This window comes from Lactuca saligna, chromosome 6, assembly GCF_052625555.1.
Source record: "Lactuca saligna cultivar CGN05327 chromosome 6, ASM5262555v1, whole genome shotgun sequence".
Classification (NCBI taxonomy): domain Eukaryota; kingdom Viridiplantae; phylum Streptophyta; class Magnoliopsida; order Asterales; family Asteraceae; genus Lactuca; species Lactuca saligna.
The window spans coordinates 131,766,356-131,772,729 of NC_136422.1; positions in this window are offsets into that span (position 1 = coordinate 131,766,356).

Sequence of the window (6,374 nt, forward strand, 5' to 3'; positions counted from 1 at the left end):
TGTCCTTACCTCTTCGACGTTCCTCTAGGGCTAGTGTTCCACCCCAGTTTTATGGTTTTCATATTACTACTGAAGGGGATACGTTTATTAGTGATAGTACACTAGTAAATTTGGATGAACCTGGCAACTATAAGGAAGCCATGGCAGGCCCAGAGTCTGCAAAATGGAAAGAGGCTATGAGCGAGATTCAGTCCATGTATGACTACCAAGTTTGGAATTTGGTTGATAATGTACCAGGTCGTAAGACAGTCGGGTGCAAGTGGATCTTCAAGAAGAAGACGGACATGGATGGGAAAGTGCATACTTATAAAGCGCGATTGGTTGCGAAGGGCTTTACTCAAACTCCCGGAGTGACTATGATGAGACCTTCTCACCAGTTGCGAAGATAAAGTCTATTAGGGTGATGCTTGCCATAGCTGCGTTTCATGATTATGAAATATGGCAGATGGACGTAAAGACCGCTTTCCTTAATGGAAAGTTGGCTGAGGATGTCTACATGAATCAGCCAGAGGGTTTTGTCGATGTGAAGCATCCGAATAGAGTATGCAAGCTTGAGAGATCTATTTATGGATTGAAACAAGCATCTCGCAGATGGAATCTTTGTTTTGATGAGAAGGTTAAAGAGTTTGGCTTTCTGCGAAGCGAAGATGAATCTTGTGTTTATGTCAAAGCCAGTGGGAGTATAATAAGCTTCCTCATATTGTATGTCGACGACATATTACTCATAGGAAATGATGTCCCAACCTTGCAGGAGGTCAAGTCCTGGCTTGGGAAATGTTTCGCTATGAAGGACCTCGGAGAAGCTGCTTATATTCTGGGAATAAGAATAGTAAGAAATAGGGAAAAGAGACTGATAGGACTCAGTCAGGATACATACTTGGAAAAGGTGCTAAAGCGTTTTAGTATGGAAAATTCCAAGAAAGGGGAGTTGCCAATCCAAAGCAATACCAAGCTAAGTAAGACTCAGAGCCCGAGTACAGAGACAGAGATAGCTGATATGAGCCGAGTACCTTACGCTTCCGCAGTAGGCTCTATCATGTACGCTATGACTTGTACTCGCCCTGATGTGGCCTTCGCTTTAAGCATGGTCAGCAGATATCAGGGGAATCCTGGTAGAGCACATTGGATTGCAGTTAAGAATATTCTTAAGTACCTTCGAAGGACCAAGGAATGGTTTCTAGTCCTCGGTGGGAGTGATGACTTAAGGGTACGAGGGTACAATGATGCTAGTTTTCAGACGGATCGGGATAACTTCCGATCGCAGTCGGGCTGGGTCTTTACCCTAAATGGAGGAGCAGTGACTTGGAAAAGTTCCAAACAAGAGACCGTAGCTGATTCAACGTGCGAATCAGAGTATATTGCGGCGAGCGAAGCGTCAAAGGAGGCTATATGGTTGAAGAACTTCATTGGAGACCTTGGAGTTGTGCCATCCATAAAGGAGCCCATGGAAATTTTCTGTGATAATGAAGGAGCGGTTGCCTTAACCAAGGAACCAAGGGATCATGGCAGATCTCGACATATCGACAGGAAATACCATTTTATTAGACATCGGGTAGAAGAGGGACTCCTCGTTGTGAAGAGGGTATCGTCAGAAGATAACCCAGCAGATCCCCTTACGAAGGGACTGAGTAGGGTCAAGCATTTCCAGCACGCTAGGAGCGTAGGGCTGAAGGACGATATTAGTTTAGATTAGATAGGTAGGAAACTTGTAATAGATAATGTCATACTCAACAATTGATGATTAAATAAAAGTGTGTTATTTATAAGAAAGTTTCTATCATGTGTTGATTATTTATCTATTTTTCCGATTTTTGCATGTTTTGACTTCCTGAATAATGAGATTATTCGAACAGTCCACAATCGCTCATATGTTGGAAGTAGATATGAAGAAAGATTGTCATAAATTTGTTTGTAGATTGTCTGAAAGGTTTTAGACATAGCAAAGGTTTGCTGCAAAGTTTATGAGTGCTTATGAAATTAGTATTGAGCATTGGAACAGACCCACACTTGCTGGTATTACTTCATGAATGTCATCACAAGTGATCGCAAGATGATAATATCATATAATCTTTAAACCTAGAGATATGGTTATTGTTTGCTGGTTGATTATACATTGATAATGCGAAAACGCATCAGTAACTTGATGTTATAAAACGCATTATTGTGTATGGTTTAACTGGTAAATGATAAAGGCATATTAGTCGACGTTTTTCTGTTCCTTTTATTCTATGAGGATAAAAGCGATATCTCGGCCACTTGATGATTTGGTTTGACTTATGTGCCGGGCCCGGTCAAGATGAAGTTGATGTGTTCAACTGAGTTCTATGTCGAACGAATCAGAGATCAAGAAACAAAATGCTGTACGATAAGTATTGTTAGCATGATATCTAGAACAGAGGATTATACGATCCCTTATCTAAAGGACAAGTTATTGGTCAGAGTTGACAGCGGCTATTGAAAGCTACGATTGCTATCGGGTTCGGAAGTAATACGTGAGATATAGTTACTAGACTTATCCAAGTGGGAGACTGTTGGATTAATATCTAAGTCAGTAACCATATTTGGTATATACTTGACCCGAGTGTGCATGGTCCTTTTGGGTTGCCTTCACCAAAGCAACTTGACAAGGTAATTTGATATGAGAGAAGAGATATTATGATTTATTAATATATTATAAGAATAATATATTAAAGGAGAAATCATATTTATTTGATTAGTATTAGTCATAAATTAATTAGGAATTAATTTGGTGACTAAAAGAGACAAATTAAATAAAGGGGTATAAACTGTCAATTGTGTGATAGTTGAGTTTGGGCTAGGAAACCTAATGGACTAAGGGGGAACGAAATTATGATGAAGGATCATCATATTTTCGTCCAAGGCCTCATTCCATAAGGTTTCTTGGGCTGCTTGGTGGCTAAGCTGTCCATTAGGGTTTTGACTGAAACCCTAGCACCCTATAGTATAAATACATACCCTATGCTTCAATTTAAGGCCACTTGATTCCAAGGGAACCCTAGGGCCGAAATTAGCATCATTCCCTTCTCTCTCTTAGTTGCCTTCTTGCTTCAAGGTGTTTGTGAGCCATTAGAGGCACTACAATTGTGGTGCTTGCTTTCAAGAGTTCTAGAGAGTTCAAGAGATCAAGGAAACTAGTTGTTATTGCTATATAACAACAAAGGTATGTTTTCTACACTTCTATGTAAATTTCGAAAATTATAGAAGCATGCTAGGGTTTATTTTGTGTTCATAAAGTTGTATGTCTTATAGTGAAAACATAGATCCAAACTAGGGTTGCATGCACACATAGGATTGTTTGTGTAAAACCTAACAACTTCGACTTATATGCATTTACTTATTCATTAACCAACTATACACAACAATGCGTTTTATAACACCGAGTTACTGATGCGTTTTCGCATTATCAATGTACAATCAATTAACAAATAATAAACCATATATCTAGTTTTTAAGACTATATGATAGTATCGTCTTGCGATCACCTTTTATATCGTATTCCATAAAGTGATTCCAGCAAGCGCGGGTTTGTTCCAATGCTCAAAACCAGTTCATAAGCACTCATGAACGTTGCAGCAACCCTTTGCTATGTCTAACACCATTTAGACAATCTACACACCAATTCATGACAATCTTCATTCATATCTACTTCCAACATATGAACAATTGTGGACAATTTGAACAATTCGATTATTCCTAATAAATTCAATTATTCTTGAAGTCAAAACATGCAAAGTGAAACAATAGTTAAACGATTAACATAAGACAGTAACATTACTCATAAATAAAAATCCTTTATTTAATCGCCAAATGTTAATTACATTTATCTATTATACGTTTCTAATACTATCTAATCTATACTAATATCATCCTTCAGCCCAATGCTCCTAGCATGCTGCAAGTGCTTAACCCTACTCAGTCCCTTCGTAAGCGGATCTGTTGGGTTATCTTCTGATGATATCCTCTTAACTATGAGTTGTCCTTCTACACGATGTCTAATGAAGTGATATTTTCTGTCGATATGTCTTGATCTACCATGATCCCTCGGTTCCTTGGTCAAGGAAACCGCACCTTTGTTATCACAGAAAATATCCATGGGCTCCTTTATGGCAGGCACAACTCCAAGATCACCGATGAAGTTCTTTAGCCATATTGCCTCCTTCGACGCTTCGCTCGTTGCGATGTACTCTGATTCGCATGTTGAATTAGCTACGGTTTCTTGCTTAGAAGTCTTCCAAGTTACTGCTCCTCCATTTAGGGTAAAGACCCAGCTCGACTGCGAACGGTAGTCGTCCCTATCAGTCTGAAAACTGGCATCACTATACCCTCGCACCTTCAAGTCATCACTCCCTCCAAGGACTAAGAACCATTCCTTCATCCTCCGAAGGTACTTAAGGATGTTCTTTACCGCAATCCAATGTGCTTTGCCAGGGTTCCCTTGATATCTGCTAACCACACTCAAAGCGAAGGCTACATCAGGGCGACTACAAGTCATAGCGTACATGATTGAGCCAACTGCGGAAGCGTATGGTACTCGACTCATTTCTGCTATTTCAGCTTCGGTACTCGGACTTTGAGTCTTACTCAACTTGGCATTTCCTTGTATCGGTAGTTCTCCCTTCTTTGAGTTTTCCATACTAAAACGTTTTAGTACCTTCTCTAAGTAAGTATTCTGACTAAGTCCAATTAGTCTCTTACTTCTTTCTCTTACTATCCTTATTCCCAAAATGTAAGAAGCCTCTCCGAGATCCTTCATAGCGAAACACTTCCCGAGCCAGGACTTGACTTCCTGCAGAGTCGGGATGTCGTTTCCTATGAGTAATATGTCATCGACATATAGAACGAGGAAGCTTACTATACTCCCACTGGCTTTGACATACACACAAGATTCGTCTTCACTTCGTACAAATCCAAACTCTTTGACTTTCTCATCGAAGCAAAGATTCCATCTGCGAGACGCTTGCTTAAGTCCATAAATGGACTTCTCAAGCTTACACACTCTATTTGGATGCTTCGGATCCACAAACCCCTCTGGCTGAGCCATGTAAACATCCTCAGCCAACTTTCCGTTAAGGAAGGCGGTCTTGACATCCATTTGCCAAATTTCATAATCATGAAATGCGGCAATAGCTAGCATCACTCTAATAGATTTAATCTTCGCAACTGGTGAGAAGGTCTCATCATAGTCAACTCCTGGAGTTTGAGTAAAGCCCTTCGCAACCAATCGCGCTTTATACGTGTGTACGTTCCCATCCACGTCGTTCTTCTTCTTGAAGATCCATTTGCACCCAACGGTCTTACATCCGGGCACATTATCAACCAAATTCCAAACTTGGTTATCGTACATCGATTGGATCTCGCTATCCATTACCTCTTCCATTTCATAGACTCCGGGCCTGCCATGGCTTCCTTATAGCTATTAGGTTCATCAAGATTTATTAGTGTACTATCACTAATATACGTGTCCCCTTCGGTAGTAATATGAAAACCATATATCTGGGGATGAACTCTAACTCTATCGGAACGTCTGAGAGGTAAGGACTCGTCAATCGGTTCAACCGGAGTTTCCTCCTCAGGTTGAGTGCCAGCGGTAGAGGTTCCATCATCTATCGACTCTTGAATCTCTTCAAGTTCGATTTTCCTCCCACTGTCTCCTTGGCTTATGATTTCTCGCTCTCGGAAAACTCCTCTCCTCGCAACAAAGACAACTTTGTCCTTCATTCTATAGAAGAGATATCCAAAGGATGTCTGCAGGTAGCCGATGAAAATACATCGCTCACTTCGAGGTTCAAGCTTGTTGTGAGTATCTAGTCTTACGAAAGCCTCGCAACCCCAAACCTTGATGTGTGCCAACAAGGGAGCTTTCCCTATCCACATCTCGTGAGGTGTTTTGGCAACCTTCTTAGTAGGGACTCGGTTAAGGATATGGGCGGCAGTCTCTAAGGCATACCCCCAAAAGAAAATAGGTAGTGAAGCACGACTCATCATAGAGCGAACCATATCCAATAAGCTTCGATTTCGCCTTTCTGCCACACCATTCAACTGCGGTGTCCTAGGAGGCGTCAATTGCGAAACTATTCCACACTCCTTGAGATAATCATGGAATTCAAGACTTAGGTACTCTCCTCCCTGATTAGATCGAAGCATCTTGATTTTCCTGCCTAATTGATTCTCCACTTCATTCTTGAACTCTTTGAACTTTTCAAAGGTTTCTGACTTTTGATTGATTAAATAGATATACCCATATCTACTATAATCATCGGTAAAATTCACATAGAAGCGGTTCCCATCCTTCGTGGTTGATCTAAAGGGTCCACATACATCGGTATGTATTTGGTCCAATAGCCCCTCACCCC